Source organism: Balaenoptera borealis, assembly GCF_965194805.1.
Source record: "Balaenoptera borealis genome assembly, chromosome: 6".
Taxonomy (NCBI): domain Eukaryota; kingdom Metazoa; phylum Chordata; class Mammalia; order Artiodactyla; family Balaenopteridae; genus Balaenoptera; species Balaenoptera borealis.
Window position 1 is genome coordinate 77,343,375 of NC_138863.1, and position 16,696 is coordinate 77,360,070.

Sequence of the window (16,696 nt, forward strand, 5' to 3'; positions counted from 1 at the left end):
TCCTCATTGCCACTTTCAGAGCATTCTTCCTCAGCCCTATACTATCCTAGCTTTGAATCTCCTGCCAGAGCTATCATGGTAAATTCCTCTCACTCCTTGATAATTTTATCCCCTTGTACATTGCTGTCACTCTTTCCAACAACACCCCTGTTTTATTCTTGGTGGTTCCAAGTTCATGTATGTGGTCATTCAAATTCTTGGCCATCCAGTTCCTTGAATTTTTCTCTTCCAAAAATTGAGCTCTTCACAATCATATTCTTAGAAATCTTGGCATTATCAATTACTTTATTCCCTCCAAAATTGTAATTTCTTGCATCTTAATTCTTCCATCTATCAACTCCTTGCCTTCTAGCTACCTCAGTTTTGTTGTTCAATTCCAGTAAGTGTTTAATTAAACCAAGATATAGACCTATTGATCCTAAGCTCCTTTTCATTGGCCTTAGTAGCCTTCATGTCCTTCCTTGTCACCCATTAAAAACCATGTACCATAATTACAATCACCCTCTTCTATTTATTGCTGCCTTCAGCATTCCTCTCTTCACAATAGTACCTGGCAAAAACGCAATTCTGATTAAATCTAATTCTCTAAATACTCTTCATCTAGACACATGCAATTAAATATGACTGGAGAAAAACACATAGATGTGTTCTCTAGTTTACATTCATTTCATGACCAAAACCTCAAGTGACTCTTAATGTTGCTCAACAATCCTGCTTCATTGTACCAGTACATTTACTCTCCCATTCCCTTTAAGGAAAAATGCACTTTTTGCATTTTCTTCAAATCACTGGGATTTTTGCCAGTCTTTACCCTTAGGCAATTACATTTATATCTATGCCACTGAGAAAGCAGAGGCATCAGAAGAGAACTTCTACCATTCCCATCACTATACTTATCATATCTATACACCTAACTATCATTGTGGCCACATAAATTAGGTTTAAGGTTAGGATTAGGGTTATGAAAGCTACTCTTCCTTTGCTCTTAGTATGGAAGAACTGCTCATAACCAACCCTCCGCTTGTGTACTAGATTTCATCCTCTCTCACGTATGCAAAGACCTATTATTCCAGCAATTCTTCTTTCTTGTCCCTACTTCATCAGTTGTTCATCCTCTAGCGATTATTCTCATCGACAAAAATATTATAATCTCAACTCTCTCAACTCTCATCCAGGTACCGCCTCATTTATCTGTTCCCCTTGTCATCAAAGCTCCTCAAACATTTATATTTAATGTTTCAAATTTCTCACTCCTTATTCTCTTTCAAACTTACTAACAAAAAATTATGTGTTCTTACCGATTCACTGAAATATCTATTTTTAAGGTAACCAATAAACTTAATAGTGTTAAATTTGATGATCAGTCTTCATCTTATGTACTTATCAGCAAACATTGGACATAATCAATTACTTTATCTTTCCCAAAATACTTTCTCCCCTTGGGTGCCACACTCTCTTCATTTTCATCCTACCTCAGTGAGCTCTTCTCTCAGTCTGCATATTATGGTAGATTCTCCCAAGATATCAGTCTATAGACCTCTTCTCTTTCTACACTCAAGCCCTTGATAATATCATGTTGTCTTATGTTTTCCAAGCTATTTTTAAGCTGATGGCTTTCAGCGTTATTTTTCCAGCCTGGATCTCTCTCTGCACTCAAGGCTTGTATGTACAAATATTTATTCAATATGCTTCCTTGGATGGCTAGTATGTGTTGTAAACTAAACATGTCCAAAAATCCAATTTCTGATTTTTCCACCCACCACAAATCTGATCCTCATACCACTATCCCAAACACAACAAATTGAAACATTATCTTTCTTTTGACCATATGAAAAACTTTGAAGTTTATTTTTTATTTCATTGTTTCTCTCCTACTTCACAGTCAATCTATCAGAATTGATGCACATTCTAACTTTAAAATATAATCTAACCACTTTTCACCATTGTTACTGCTACCTTCAATGCCCAGGCAACCATTTTCTCCAGTCTGGTTATTACAGTAACTCCTTATGTGTCTCCTTGCTTTGCCTTCCCTCTCACCCTCCCAATGCCCATTCTCAATGGACATCCAGAATGACTGTATTACATATAAGTCAGATGATCTCAGTTATCTGCTTAAATCCCTCCAATAACTTCCCATCATAGAGATCAAGCCAACGTCTTTACAATGATCTACAAGAACCCAGATGATCTGCCCATCAGTACTCCTCACATTTCCTCCCCCTTCCCCACACTGCTCTGACCCAAGTTTACTCCATTCCAGTCACCTCAGATGTCTCCAAGCCTTTTCCCTCCTTCTACCTGGAATGACCCTGCCAAGGTATCTAAAAGACTTGTTCCTTTAGCTTCTTCAAGGAATCAGTGAGGCCTTCCTGGCCACCTACATAAAATGGCACCCTTCTTTCATGCCCCCCAATACTCCCTAGCCTTCTTAATTTGCTTTAGTTTCCTTCATAACATTCACCAATATCTGATCATTTATTTACATGTTTATTATGTGTTTTCTCACTTCAACCCTCTTTAAAACCATAGCTTCATGATGGCAGGAATTTATGGCTCTCTCCTCTATGCATAACACTTAGTAGGCACTCTATAAAAGTTTATTGAATGAGTGAATGAATGAACATAGTATGTGCTCAAATATTAATGTACAATGTGATCAATCCTGTTCTCCTGTAAGCATTTATAACACATAAAGTCTGTATCATGTCAGTAGCATCTAATTATAAAGTTATTTTTATCAATAGCTACTACTAAGAACTCATGTATAGAGACCATATTTTAGACTTCTCTTACATTCTCCACAGTACTTTTAATTACTGCTCAATTACTGATAGCTGCTCATAAAATCTTATGTATAGATTAAAATACTCACTGATAGCATGGATCTAAAAGCTCCAAGAAAATGCGACAAATTTCATTTCCTTCTCCCCCTCCTGCTATTTTTTTTTTAAACAAAGTCATTTCCCTCTTCCCCCTCCTGCTATTTTTTTAAACAAAGTCAGCTAAGAAGTAATCTCATTAGGAAATCTTAAATTCTCAGTTCTTCTGTGTTTTATCCTATAATCCAGAGAGGAGCTTATCAGTGATGAAATGTGGAAGAAGAATAACTGAAGCAAAAGGAGAAAAAAGGCAGAGGGGAAACCAGAATTGGAATTCCTACTGCATGAGCAGATCTTTTGGATTTACCCTGAGGTACTGTTGGTTAATTAAACATCACGTGATAGATTGCAATATCTTGAGCTTCCTTCCAGTTAGAATACTCATTCAATTGGGACGAGGCAATGCGGACTTCAAAGGAAATTAACACATCATATAAATATCTTTATACATAAGATTTAAGCATTTTAGAAATTCGGTAATTTGGTATATGACAAGCTTGAATAACCACAAACAATGTTATAATCAAGTAAAAAGGATCCTAAGAGTTTATTTTCTTTACTTCAATGTAAACAGAAATTTCACCCCTTTTCTCACCTATTCTTGAATTTAATGCACCCCATGTTATCTTACATGTGACCCAGTAGTTCACCACTGTATTACACCATCTCCTTGACAGAGATATAGACCACTTCTTCACAGGACCATTTTACTTAAAGATACATATCAAGTCACCTTTCAACCTTCTCTTCTCCAGGCTAAACTATCTCAACTGCTCTATCTTTCCTTCACAGATTTTGCTTTCTTACTGTAATAATTTCCTTAAGTTCTAATTTTTTTTCTTTCTTAAATCTCTAGATAGTTAGGAACAAATAACTGGACACATTATTTCAGAGGGTTTAAATGATGCACAATGAGAAGCAGTAAGAGCCCTGACCTAAGGGATGAAAGGCCTGGATTGTAGTACAATTTCAATCATTCACTAGAGTTGCCTTAGGCAAAGCACTTACCACCCTGAGCCCTAATTTCTCCAAGTTTTAAAAACCAGGTAAATATCCCATTTTATCTAATAGGGACTTTGGGGTAGGAAAATGCTTCCTGAAATATAAAGCATTTTGTAACAATATACCGTTATATTTCCAGCTAAACATAGTTTGCTACTCTCCTAAAAACAGAAAATTAGTACTCTCAGATATTAGTGTGTAAAAAGTCCTCCTGTGGCTTTTACTTAATTGGCAAAATTTCCCTTTAGACTATCATATAAAATATGACTCTTTGAACCTATTTACCAAGACATATTTAATTTTTTTAAATGTGTATTGTGCTGTTCATGTCTTTGTTAAAGGCAATAATAGGGAGGAGAGAGGAATATAAAAAGATAACTAGGTAACTGCTTGTCTTGGTTTAAACTCTTTTCCCATTCAAGATGTGACTATGTTTTGATTGTGTGGAGTTAAACATAAATGGGTATGTATTCAGCGGGGTGCAGGGGAATTAGAAAAAAATCTTCTTATGTAATGGGTGTTTTGTGGTTGATTTCCTTCCCAGCACGCTAAAAATGTAATCACCAAATGTGATATACAAACGCACAGTCTGGGATTTCCTCTTTACAGTCCTCCCATCATACACGCACACACGTACACACACACACACACACACACACGCACCCCTCTCATGGTTACACATTTAGTTTCTATTTAATATGTTATTCAAATGAAGCATTTCTCTTGTTTCTTTTTCTCCCTGTCTCAAGTCATCTGATATTTAAAAACTCATTTTCTAAAACGTGTACGAGAATATGATACTAGAAACAAATTAGAACCCCCAAATAACCTGTGAGTCCTTTGAGTCCATTGAAGTTCATTAACCTACAAAATATGGAAACTATATAGAAGCATATAATTCATAGATCTCTAGTCAGTAGCATAAAATTAGTAGAGTCTTGGGGAGAGCAGGCATGGACACAGAACCACCAGACCTCTTCATGGCAAAGATATGAATGACTTTTTTTTTTTTTTAAAGGGAAGGTCCAATGGAAGGCCAGTATTTCTTTTTTTTTTTTTAATTAATTAATTAATTAATTTATGGCTGTGTTGGGTCTTCGTTTCTGTGTGAGGGCTTTCTCTAGTTGCGGCGAGCGGGGGCCACTCTTCATCGCGGTGCGCGGGCCTCTCACTATCGCGGCCTCTCTTGTTGCGGAGCACAGGCTCCAGACGCGCAGGCTCAGTAATTGTGGCTCACGGGCCTAGTTGCTCCGCGGCACGTGGGATCTTCCCAGACCAGGGCTCGAACCCGTGTCCCCTGCATTGGCAGGCAGATTCTCAACCACTGCGCCACCAGGGAAGCCCATAAATGACTCTTAAGGGAGTGAGAGGTACCCCTCTAACTCTGCAAAATTCATCCTTAGGCTAAATACCTTGCTATAAGATTTTAAATATCTACATTTCCAACTTCTTGCCCTAGCTTAGTTTTAGTGTCATGGAATTTCTTATAGTCATCCAAATAATAGTTTCATTTGATCTTGAAGGCTGAAAAGGTAAAATGAAAACATAATTTTTTCAACTATGCTACGGGTAGAAAAAAAATCATGTGTATAAGGTCCTCTGATTACAAATACCAGGAACTCACTTCAAATTACCTGAAGAAAAAGAAATGTATTGTGAAGGATATTGTGCTCCACGACCACCACTTGAATAATGTAAAAGTTCTCAGAAAAAAAAAAAATTTTCGGCTGGGTAGACACCCAGAACTGGGTCTACTTAAAGGACTCTAAGGAAAGGACTAAAGGACAAAGGAAAATAATAAAGCATATGTTTTGTTTCAAGAGTCTCACCTCCATTCCCTTTCTTAGAAATTATTTTTTCTTCTCTTTCAACATCCACTTTCCTCCAAAGTAATTGTCAGTCTCATGCTTCCTAGAATATCTGATTTTCAAAATCACACTGCTTTAGCGCCTAATATCTCTCAACTTCAATTTTCGTACTTCCAAATTGGAGCTAAAGATGCCTGCCTCCCAGAGGAAGATGAGATAATGCATGTGAGAAATCTATCACAGTGCTTAGTGTGTAATTTATGCTCAATAAAGATCTTTTCGTTTTCCAATCCTTAAATCATACTCACAAGTTAGTGACATAATATGTGACTTTTCTCAAGGATGTATGGACGAAGAGAGTCTATAAGAGTAGAGGTTTTATGTATTTACCTCTTGGAGTGGATATTATAAAGAACAATTATAAAAATGCCCCAACAGTATATTCATTATCAGAGAAGAGTATGAATTGAATGGGCAGCTACAACATTCTATTACTTGCAACATTCATACTACTTTCAACAAAAATGCCCTTCTAGATGTATAATTGTAGGTAACATACAAGGTAAAAATTCTAGTTTGATTAATTATTTATACTTAATTACTTATTTATGCTCAACATGTGTTTCTCCTGGGTAAAATCATAAAACTCACAATTATGTATGACTTTTACTTAAGAATTTCCCCAGTGGTTCTGGACTACTGAGTCCCTATATAACTTCTGTTTATTTTCCTGACAATTTGTCAATATACCACACAAAGTTATGGAAATTCTTCTACATTGCATCTGACATCTTTCAATAAAATGATGGAAAATCATGATCTTTACGTCAACAACACTCAAAAGATAGCTAATTAGATTTTTTAATCTTTAGAATCTATAGAATTGAAAAGTCAGACATCAGGAATTATTAAAAGAAAAGAGACTGACAGTTCTGTCTACAGACTTTATTGATTACAATAAGATGTTTATAAGACCACAACACTAGAAAAAAAAAGTACTATAAATATTTTGCTATGAAAAATTCAGGGGTTTTTATATAGGGTGCCAAGGAAATGTTAAAGGCTTTCACAAATCTCCAGCATCAGAATTCAAAAGCTTGGTGTACTCTACAAATAAGCAATGAACACTATACTTATAAATAGATTACCCACTGGACCCATTACTTAGTCACTCCTTAAAAACCTGGTAAAGACCAACTTCTTAAGAAACTGCAGCAGGTTACTCACCACCAAGTGATGAATGTTTCCTGGGGGCAGAGGGGGAATATTGTAGCAGGCAAACAAAAAGAAGACATTTCTTGGAAGAGGCTATGGTTTTAGGGTGTCTAAAAATAACAGAAACTCTCTAAATATATTTCTAGTCTCTTTATAATTGGACCATTCTTAAAACCTTCAAGGGAAAAAGACCTAATATTTACTCAAGTTTATTATCATCTGCAATGATGAAAGGAAGTAAATTGAACGAGAAAAAAAAAAGACCACTTGGTGAGACAATGCCTTTTTTCCTCTAGCTTAAGCACATTTATTTCTTCTAAGAAGAAGGCTTTATGTTCTCAGCTATGCAATTTGAAAATATGCATTGAACTGTACACAATTTCAACCTTGTGGGGGATGACAGAGCTTGTATTTCCTATTTTATATATGTTGGAAATTAAAACTATGCTTAGCAATTTCCTTGAAATTCGGTTGGATGGTTTGATGAGAAGCAAAAGGCATGACCATTCTCTCATATCAACACAGCTATTCTATACCCTGCTGATTTTCTTACAATTCTAGAACAGACAGACAAGGAAAGTGCTATTAATGATAGAATTAAAAGCCTCTCAAGAGGTTTCATTAAGCAAGAGACTATCACCTGGGAAGAACTCAAGCAGCTCTCCATTAGAAATATAGACATAATGAAGTGAGACATTTTTAGATTTGTTACTGTGATGATTTAATGTTTGAAAATATCCTTTGTCCTTCACCACAAATACCAATCCTCTTTCATAATTTCTCAATTTTGGTTGCATCTACTTGTTCAGAAGGTAAGTCTCCTCTCTGTTGTTAAAGCCCAACAACAAAAGACCACCAAGTGCAAAGCACATATCTGATAATGGACCCGCATCCAAAATATACAAAGAACTTTTAAAACTCAACAGTAAGAAAACAAACAACCCAATTAAAAAGCGAACAAAATTTCTGAACAGACACCTCACCAAAATCATGTACAGATGTAAAACAATGATATACCACTCCATACTTTCTAGAATGACTAGATTCCAGAACACTGACAACACCAAATGTCGGCGAGGATGTGGAACAAGAACTCTTACTCATTGCTACTGGGACTGCAAAATGGAATGCAAGATGGTACAGCCACCTTGGAAAACATCTTGACAGGTTTTACAAACCTAAATACAGTCTTACCATACAATTCAGCAATCATACTCCGTGGTGTTTACCCAAATAAGTTGAAAACCTATATTCACACAGAAACCTACATGAGAATATTTACAGTCACTTTATTCATGATTGCCAAAATATGAAGCAACCAGGATGCCTTTCGGTAGGTAAATGGATAAACTGTGGTACGTCCAGAAAATTGAATATTATTCAGTGATAAAAAGAAATGAATTACCAAGTCATGAGAAGGCATGATGAATCCTAAATGCATATTATGAAGTGAAATAAGCCATTCTGAAAGGGCTACATGCTATATGATTCCAACTGTATGACCTTTTGGAAAAGGCAAAACTATAGAAACAGTAAAAACATCAGTCGGCGGTTTCCAGGGCATGTGGTGTGTGTGGGGGGAGCGTGAATAAGTGGAACACAGAGAATTTTTAGGGCAGTGAACTTATTCTGTATGATAATGTAATGGTGGCTAGATGACATTATGTATTTGGCAAAATTTATAGAAACGTGCAACAAGAGTTAACCCTCATGTAACTGTGGACTTTAGTTAATTATAATATGTCAATATTGGTTCAACAATTGTAACATACATATCACACAAATGCAAGATGAAACTGAAGAGGGGTGAGGGAGAATATATGAGAACTCTTTGTACTTTCTGCTCAGTTTTTCTGTAAACTTAAAAATGCTCTAAAAAATAAAGTCTATTGATTAAAAAATAATAAAAAGGTCACCAGGAAAATATTTGTAGTAAAAAATTTTAGAATTAACTTTTTACAGCAAGAAAAACATAAACCAGAGAAACTTTGAGAGATTATCAGTAATAGGGTCTCGGGAATGGCTTATTATAAGATTGAGCTTGATAATTTTAATGAGGGACTAGGGACTCTTGGGCCACTTCTGGATTGAATGCTATCAGAGGTGGGAACAACAGGTATATTAATCATTTTTAATCCAAGAGGTGGGGGATTAAAGCTAGTCTATAGATATTATTAGTAAAGAAGCAGTAGTCACTTATGTTAATCAAAAGAGAGGGACGTTTAAGTCATTTTGGGGGCTATGTTAAAGCCTCATGTCTGTCTTCCCAAACATGGCTACAGAGAGGACTTGCCCAAGTATGGTCTATATTTTACGATCATTTATTTTAATTGGGACCATCATGGCTTAGATGTTACTGGGACTGTTTTTTACTCGCTCACTATAATAACATGACAACAACTGAATAAATCACACCAAGTCTTGCTTGGTGTAGAACTAAAGTACCTGACATGCTCACTTGCCTAGCTGTCCTCTATTATCTAAGCAGTTCACAAACCCCAACAAGGTATTTCAAAGAATATCTGACTATTCTACTTTACAATCAGATTTCGATTATAGCATCATTCAGAATGCTCTCAGATGCAAGGAACATAAAATTTGAACGGACTGACTTAAACAATAGGGGAAAATTATTATCAGTCATAGCAAGATACATAATTATGATACTTCTAGGTATGGTCAATTCTGAGGTTTAATGACATTATTAAGGATCCAGGTTTTCTTCATCTTTTTGCTCTACAATGCTCAGTGTGTTAGCTTTTATCAATAGGCTTGTCCCTTCATGGTCTCAAGATGGCTGCAAGCACCCTCAAGCATTATATCCCCACACAAGAATAAAGGAGAAACACTGCATCTCTTCTTTGTCCCATTTTAAGACTGAAAATAACTTTCCAGCAACTTCCTCTTTCCATATGCATATTCCTCTATTTGTAATATTGTTTCATAATCTTAAATAAAATTGCATGTGTCATTGCATAAGTTCCTGATGTCTGGGACTAAGACCAGGAAATATTCTTTGAATTTAGACCAAGGGCCGGCAAACATTTTCTGTAGAAGGGAAGAGAGTAAAAATTTTAGACTTTGCGGTCCACATATGGTCTCTATTGCATATTCTTGTGTTTTGTTTTTGTTTTTCTTTACAACTCTTTAAAAATGTAAAAGCTATTCTTAGCTTTAAGGCTGAGCAAAAACTGGCTTTCAACAATAACGATGGTAAACTATACAATGTTTTATGTTTTTATCATGAATACAGTTCAATTCAACAAATTGTTGAGCACTTCCTATGTGCCAGGCACGGAGAATGCAACCATGCATAAGTGAGCCAGGTTCCTATTCAGACAGTAACTACTGAACTGAGGGCTTCCCTGGTGGCACAGTGGTTAAGAATCCGCCTGCCAATGCAGGGGACATGGGTTCAAGCCCTGGTCAGGGAAGATCCCACATGCCGCGGAGCAACTAAGCTGGTGCGCCACAACTACTGAGCCTGTGCTCTAGAGCCCATGAGACACAGCTACTGAAGCCTGTGTGCCACAACTACTGAAGCCCGCGCACCTAGAGCCCGTACTCCACAACAAGAGAAGCCACTGCAATGAGAAGCCCTTGCACCACAACAAAGAGTAGCCCCCGCTCTGCGTAACTAGAGAAAGCCCGCGCACAGCAACGGAGACCCAACACAGCCAATACATAAATAAATAAATAAATAAAATGTTAAAAAAAAAAAAAGAAGTACTGAACTGAGAAAGTAATTATATAATTAGAGGAAACCACTGAATATAGTGAATCTTTAGATTCCAGAGGCTCCCTTATAAAAGAGAAAGCAGCATTCAGAAATTTTGCTTTTTTAAAAAAAGCTCATATTCAGAAGAATATGTTTCTTATTTAGCTCTTTTTTTCAAATACCATGCATTCCTTGATTATCTTCATGTGCAAGCCTGTGTGAAGAATTATGTGTTTCGTTATGATAACATTTATCTTTTTGTTGGGTTCTTCCTCTTTTCACTTTTCACCTTCTATATGCTCCAGGAGTACGTTTATATCTCTCCTTTGAGCAGGTTGGGAAAACCTCTATATCTGCAGCTAGGAACCAATTCCTTATGTGGGGATTAGGAAGCTGGTGACCTTCGTGGAGCATTGGGATGGTATCTCTATGGTATACATCTCTTATGAGGGTATATATATCATACCCTTGAAAGATTATAATTTCACTTTAGAACAAGTTTTCCAATTTGCAAAATTGAAGGAGTACATAGAAACGAGTAATGGCTTGTGAATAAAAGAGATGAATGATGCCTTAATCAGTTTTGGACAATAAACAGCTCCAGGATTTCAGTGGGTGTCCTACATTATCATTTTTTTCCACTCATGTGACATGCAGGCTGTAGGTAGGCTATGTCTGTGTTGGGACTGATCAGTTCTCTGCCAGCTTTTCATTCCGGAATCCAGACTGAAGAAAAAGCTCCTATCTGGGATATTTTGTTCCTATGGCAGAGGACTGAAAAAAAGACCAAGATGAATCAAGCAATCATGTCTAAACATTCTCCATTGCTCTCTTTAGATGTAACCAAGGAGAATAATAATAATAACAACAACAACAATAACAATAATAATAATATAAAGATAAAAGTTGGAGGATCAAACTTTACTGATATCTTGAACAGTCACAGGGCCTTTGTTCCAGTCTCTTTTTACTTTTGCCAATACAATTTTTCAAAAACAGGTTATTTTTTTAAAGTTCTATTTCATGACAGTCAGCTCCATAAGCAATCACTACCCCTACAATTTCTTTTGAGCATAGCTTTTTCTCCTGACTTAATTTCAGGTACTTTAAGCCTATTGGATTTTTGTAGAATTATGCCCTTCTCTTTACCAGAGCCATTTTCAGAGTCCAACTGAAAGACCACCTTAATCCACTCAGAAATCTTAACATGGTGCATGACATAGCCATGTTTGGTATTTAGACTGTAGTTCAAAAGATTTCCTAATTTTATGTTTCGCTGATTGGATTTGAGGAATCATTCCATTTTCCAATTCTGCAATTTCCAGAATTGCTGAGATCTGTACCTCCTTTCATCCTCACCTTCAAACACACCAATTCTTTTCCGACCCCAGCTTTCTTACAGTGCTTTCTCAAATGCACCTAATAACAACCAACTCATGCTAGTAATGTACTGTTTTGAAACCTTTTTGCCCAAAGCCACAGCCCTTCACTGTACATCAACTGCCTTCCAAACAATCTCAAACAAAAATATTACAAAACACTTTGCCATTGTATAACACTTTTCCAGTTTCCCATAATAGTTTCTCTTTCTCCTGGCGCCCAGAAAAATCTCTGTCACATATATTCAGCATTTTTGTTACATCAACCCACAAGGTTTAACAGTTATTTTCTCAACTGGACATTTTTGCTGCTGTAACAAACAACCCCCATAGCTCAGTGGATTACCTCAGAAGCATTTTATTTCTCTCACGTTACATGCAAACTGGGGTTTGGCTATGGCTGCTTTGACAGTGTTTAACTGTGGTTGGCTCTGCTATGAGCCTTCTCATTCCTGGCCTCACTGTGGAGGTACAGTCCCTGTCTGGGACATGTTTTTATGGCAGAGGGCAAAAGAGCCTGAGATGAACCATGAAAGCTCTTTCAAAATATCTGTCACATTTGCTCATATCTATTGGCCAAAGAGGGCAGGGAAGTATCTACCACTAGAGGGAGGCACCAAGTCACAGGGCAATGGGCAGAGAGGTAAAGAGAGGCAGCAACATGCCTGTAATATCGTTTCAGACAAATGCTGTGTTGCAGGAAGGTCCTCGTGAGATACATTTCGTGAATGAGTAACTATTCGGATCATACGAAAAGCTCTGAAATAGGGTAGAAAGAATCACAATAAGCCTTTCCATTTTTCATTTAACTTTGTAATCCTTTGGGATAATGTGCTCAAATAATCAAGATAGTATCTGAAGTAAGTTAAATATCTCATATTCTTCTTCTCCTCTCCTAACCATCTCCTTCACCCAACTTCTCTACACCATCTTCACTAGAGAAGATAAAAACATTTTCATGATTAAAACAGATAGTTGAAGACCTGTAATGGGAAAGAGCTTTTCTAAATGACTTCCACATATTATATTTAGGTCAATCTGTGTATGGGCTCTGCAGAGAGTACCATCCCTAAAGAAATTTCTACAGTTCCTCACTTGTCAAATAAGTACCTGCCTTACTAGATCCTAAATAACAATTATATCAGTAAAGATATAAAAAAACAAGCAGGAAATTCACTTTTAAGGGTATATAAAATTTTATCTCTGATCTTTAAATCATCCCTTATATATATCTCTCCCTAGAAATTCAACTGTTTCTCATTTACATGAATTCTCCACGTTACACAAGATTTTAAATAAACCAAAGCATATTATTCTTTTTCACACAGGTTATATATTTCTATAACAATTATATTTAACCCTATTCTCTCTATATAACTGCTCCATTTTTATTTTATGTTAAGGGCCTAAAAAATATTTGCCATCATTTGGAAGGAACCTGCTTAGGTTCAGCTGTTGTTAGAATAAAGGCGGTTTCTTCTTTTGTAGCAGAACAAACTACTTCTCATTTGTCCTTGGAAAGCACATTTACAGAGAAAGCCATTTATAAAGATTTCAAAAGAAAATCTGATGCCAAGTGCCATAGTAAAGCAAACTCCACCAAAACTACAATTTTATACTTCAAGAAGCTAATATGCCTTTAATAAAACACATTTCCTGTTGAGATAAGTAGTGCTAAGTATACTCATTCTACAGATGAGGGAAAGCAAGGCTGAGGAAGAGTGCAAAGTAATTTGCCCAATGTCAAAGGAGTCAGAAGTAGATCTTGGAATAGGGTCCTAATAGATTACAGTGAAAAAAAGACAATTATAGAAATTATAAACCTCTCACTCATATTATAGTGTTTCTATTGCAGGAATAAATAGCCTCATCCATGGGATTAAATTAAACATATCTAATTTGTATGGGGAGTACAAATTTAAGTAGCTGAGCCTCAAAATTAATAGAGAACAGTCACAATACCCACATCACTTCAATGCACATATTAAACATAAAAACTAGAAAATTTATATTATTACAGAACTCACGATGTGCCTACGCTCTTCTATTTTTCAACAGGGATGGCCACATCATTCATTTATTTACCAAGAAGTCATTCCAAGGCCAGAGTACATATGTGTTAATTTCATATATAAGGTTAAAAATTCTTATTATTATTTATCTGCCATATAATGTAACTTTAATATTGGGGATAAAGATAAGAGCAAAATATTGTTTACTGATGAGCTCACTGTGGAAACTTATGAAGGATGAGACTGTTGAACATTATATATTAAAGATATAACTTTTATTAACAAGAACTTTAAAATTTTGTGTACAATTCTGGGCATGCATAATAAATATGAATATGATCACCAGCAGAATGATAAAGGACATTGTGCTTGGATTTTCCTGAGACATTTGGACACTTTTTCTAGGAAAATTTATAGAATGTCTCCATTTTCATATCTATCGTGTGTGACTGTGGCACCAGTAATCATAGTGCCTTGGCCCTCGGGCTAGACCATAAATTAAATACACAAATCATCTTTGCCTCACCTTAACCTTGAGAGGGCATGTTCACTCTGTTTCTAAAGAAATGCCATAAAATGTGCTTCTCTGGCAATTTTAATGCTTCATGATTCAAGCAACTACTTCAGCATATCTCAGGAATATCTTAAAATATGACCTTAATCTTGCCTCTTAGTTATAAATTAATATGACTCACTTCCCTGTCAAAATTACTTAAAATCTTTGTAAATAAGACCTTTTGATCTCTGAAAGTTAAATCATATATCTTATTTCTAATATCACTATAAAATCCAAGTGTATGTGTGGGTGAGAGTATTGAAAAGTAGTAATAGTTATTCATAATTAATATGTTAGAACTTATATATCCATGAAATGCTATTATTCAAAGTTGTGGCCTTAAACACTTTAAGTGAATTCCAATGACGTTACCTTTTTCAAAACACCGCAGATATCAGTGTAAATACTCATCAGTAATGGGCTCCCTTTATAGTCATACCTTACTTTAAAAAAATGGTATGTCCAATCTATCACTCATATTTTACCAGACTCTCTTCTAATTAATATTAAGCTGCTTCCAAAAATTAAGGTCACCCTGCAGGTTTCATTCTGTATTACCATCAAAACCAATGTGTTCAAACCTAACTTTCTAAAGGAACTAGAGGAAGAAGAACAAAACCCCCCAAAGTTAGTAGAAGGAAAGAAATCATAAAATCAGAGCAGAAATAAATGAAATAGAAATGAAGAAAATAATAGCAAAGATCAATGAAACCAAAGGTTAGTTTTTTGGGAAGATAAACAAAATTGATAAATCTTAGTCAGATTCATCAAGAAAAAAAGGGAGAGTACCTAAATCAATAAAATTAGAAATGAAAAAGGAGAAGTTACAACTGACACTGCAGAAATACAAAGGATCCTAAGAGACTACTACAAGCAACTATATACCAATAAAATGGACAACCTGGAAGGAATGGTCAAATTCTTAGAAAAGTACAACCTTCCAAGACAGAACCAGGAAGAAATAGAAGATATGAACAGTAATCAATCACAAGTAATGAAGTTGAAACTGTGATTAAAAATCTTCCAACAAACAAAAGTCCAGACCAGGTGGCTTCACAGGTGAATTCTATGAAACATTTAGAGAAGAGCTAACACCCATCCTTCCCAAACTCTTCCAAAAAATTGCTGAGGGAGGACAACTCCCAAGTACATTCTATGAGGCCACCATCACCCTGATACCAAAACCAGACAAATATATCACAAAAAAAGAAAATACAGGCCAGTATCACTGATGAACATAGACACAAAAATCCTCAACAAAATACTAGCAAACAGAATCCAACAACACATTAAAAGGACGATATCCCATGATCAAGTGGGATTTATCCCAGCGATGCAAGGATTCTTCAATATATGCAAATCAATCAATGTGATACACCATATTAACAAACTGAAGAATAAAAACTATATGATCATCTCAGTAGATGCAGAAAAAGCTTTTGACAAAATTCAACACCCATTTACGATCAAAACTCTCCAGAAAGTGGGCATAGAGGGAACCGACCTCAACATAATAAAAGCCACATATGGCAAACTCACATCAAACATCATTCTCAACGGTGAAAAACTGAAAGCATTTCCTCTAAGATCAAGAACAAGACAAGGGTGCCCACTCTCACCACTATTACTCAACATAGTTTTGGAAGTCCTAGCCATGGCAATCAGAGAAGAAAAAGAAATAAAAGGAATACAAATTGAAAAAGAAGAAGTAAAACCATCACTGTGTGCAGATGACATGACACTATACATAGAAAATCCTAAAGATGCCACCAGAAAGCTACTAGAGCTAATCAATGAATTTAGTAAAGTTGCAGGATACAAAATTAATACAAATCTCTTGCATTCCTAGACACTAACAACAAAAGATCAGAAAGAGAAATTAAGGAAACAATGCCATTTACCACTGCAACAAAAAGAATAAAATACCTAGGAATAAACCTACCTAAGGAGGCAAAAGACCTGTACTCAGAAAACTATAAGATACTGATGAAAGAAATCAAAGATGACACAAACAGATGGAGAGATGTACCATGTTCTTGGATCAGAAGAATCAATATTGTGAAAATGACTACACGATTCAAAGCAATCTACAAATTCAATGCAATCCCTATTAAACTATGAATG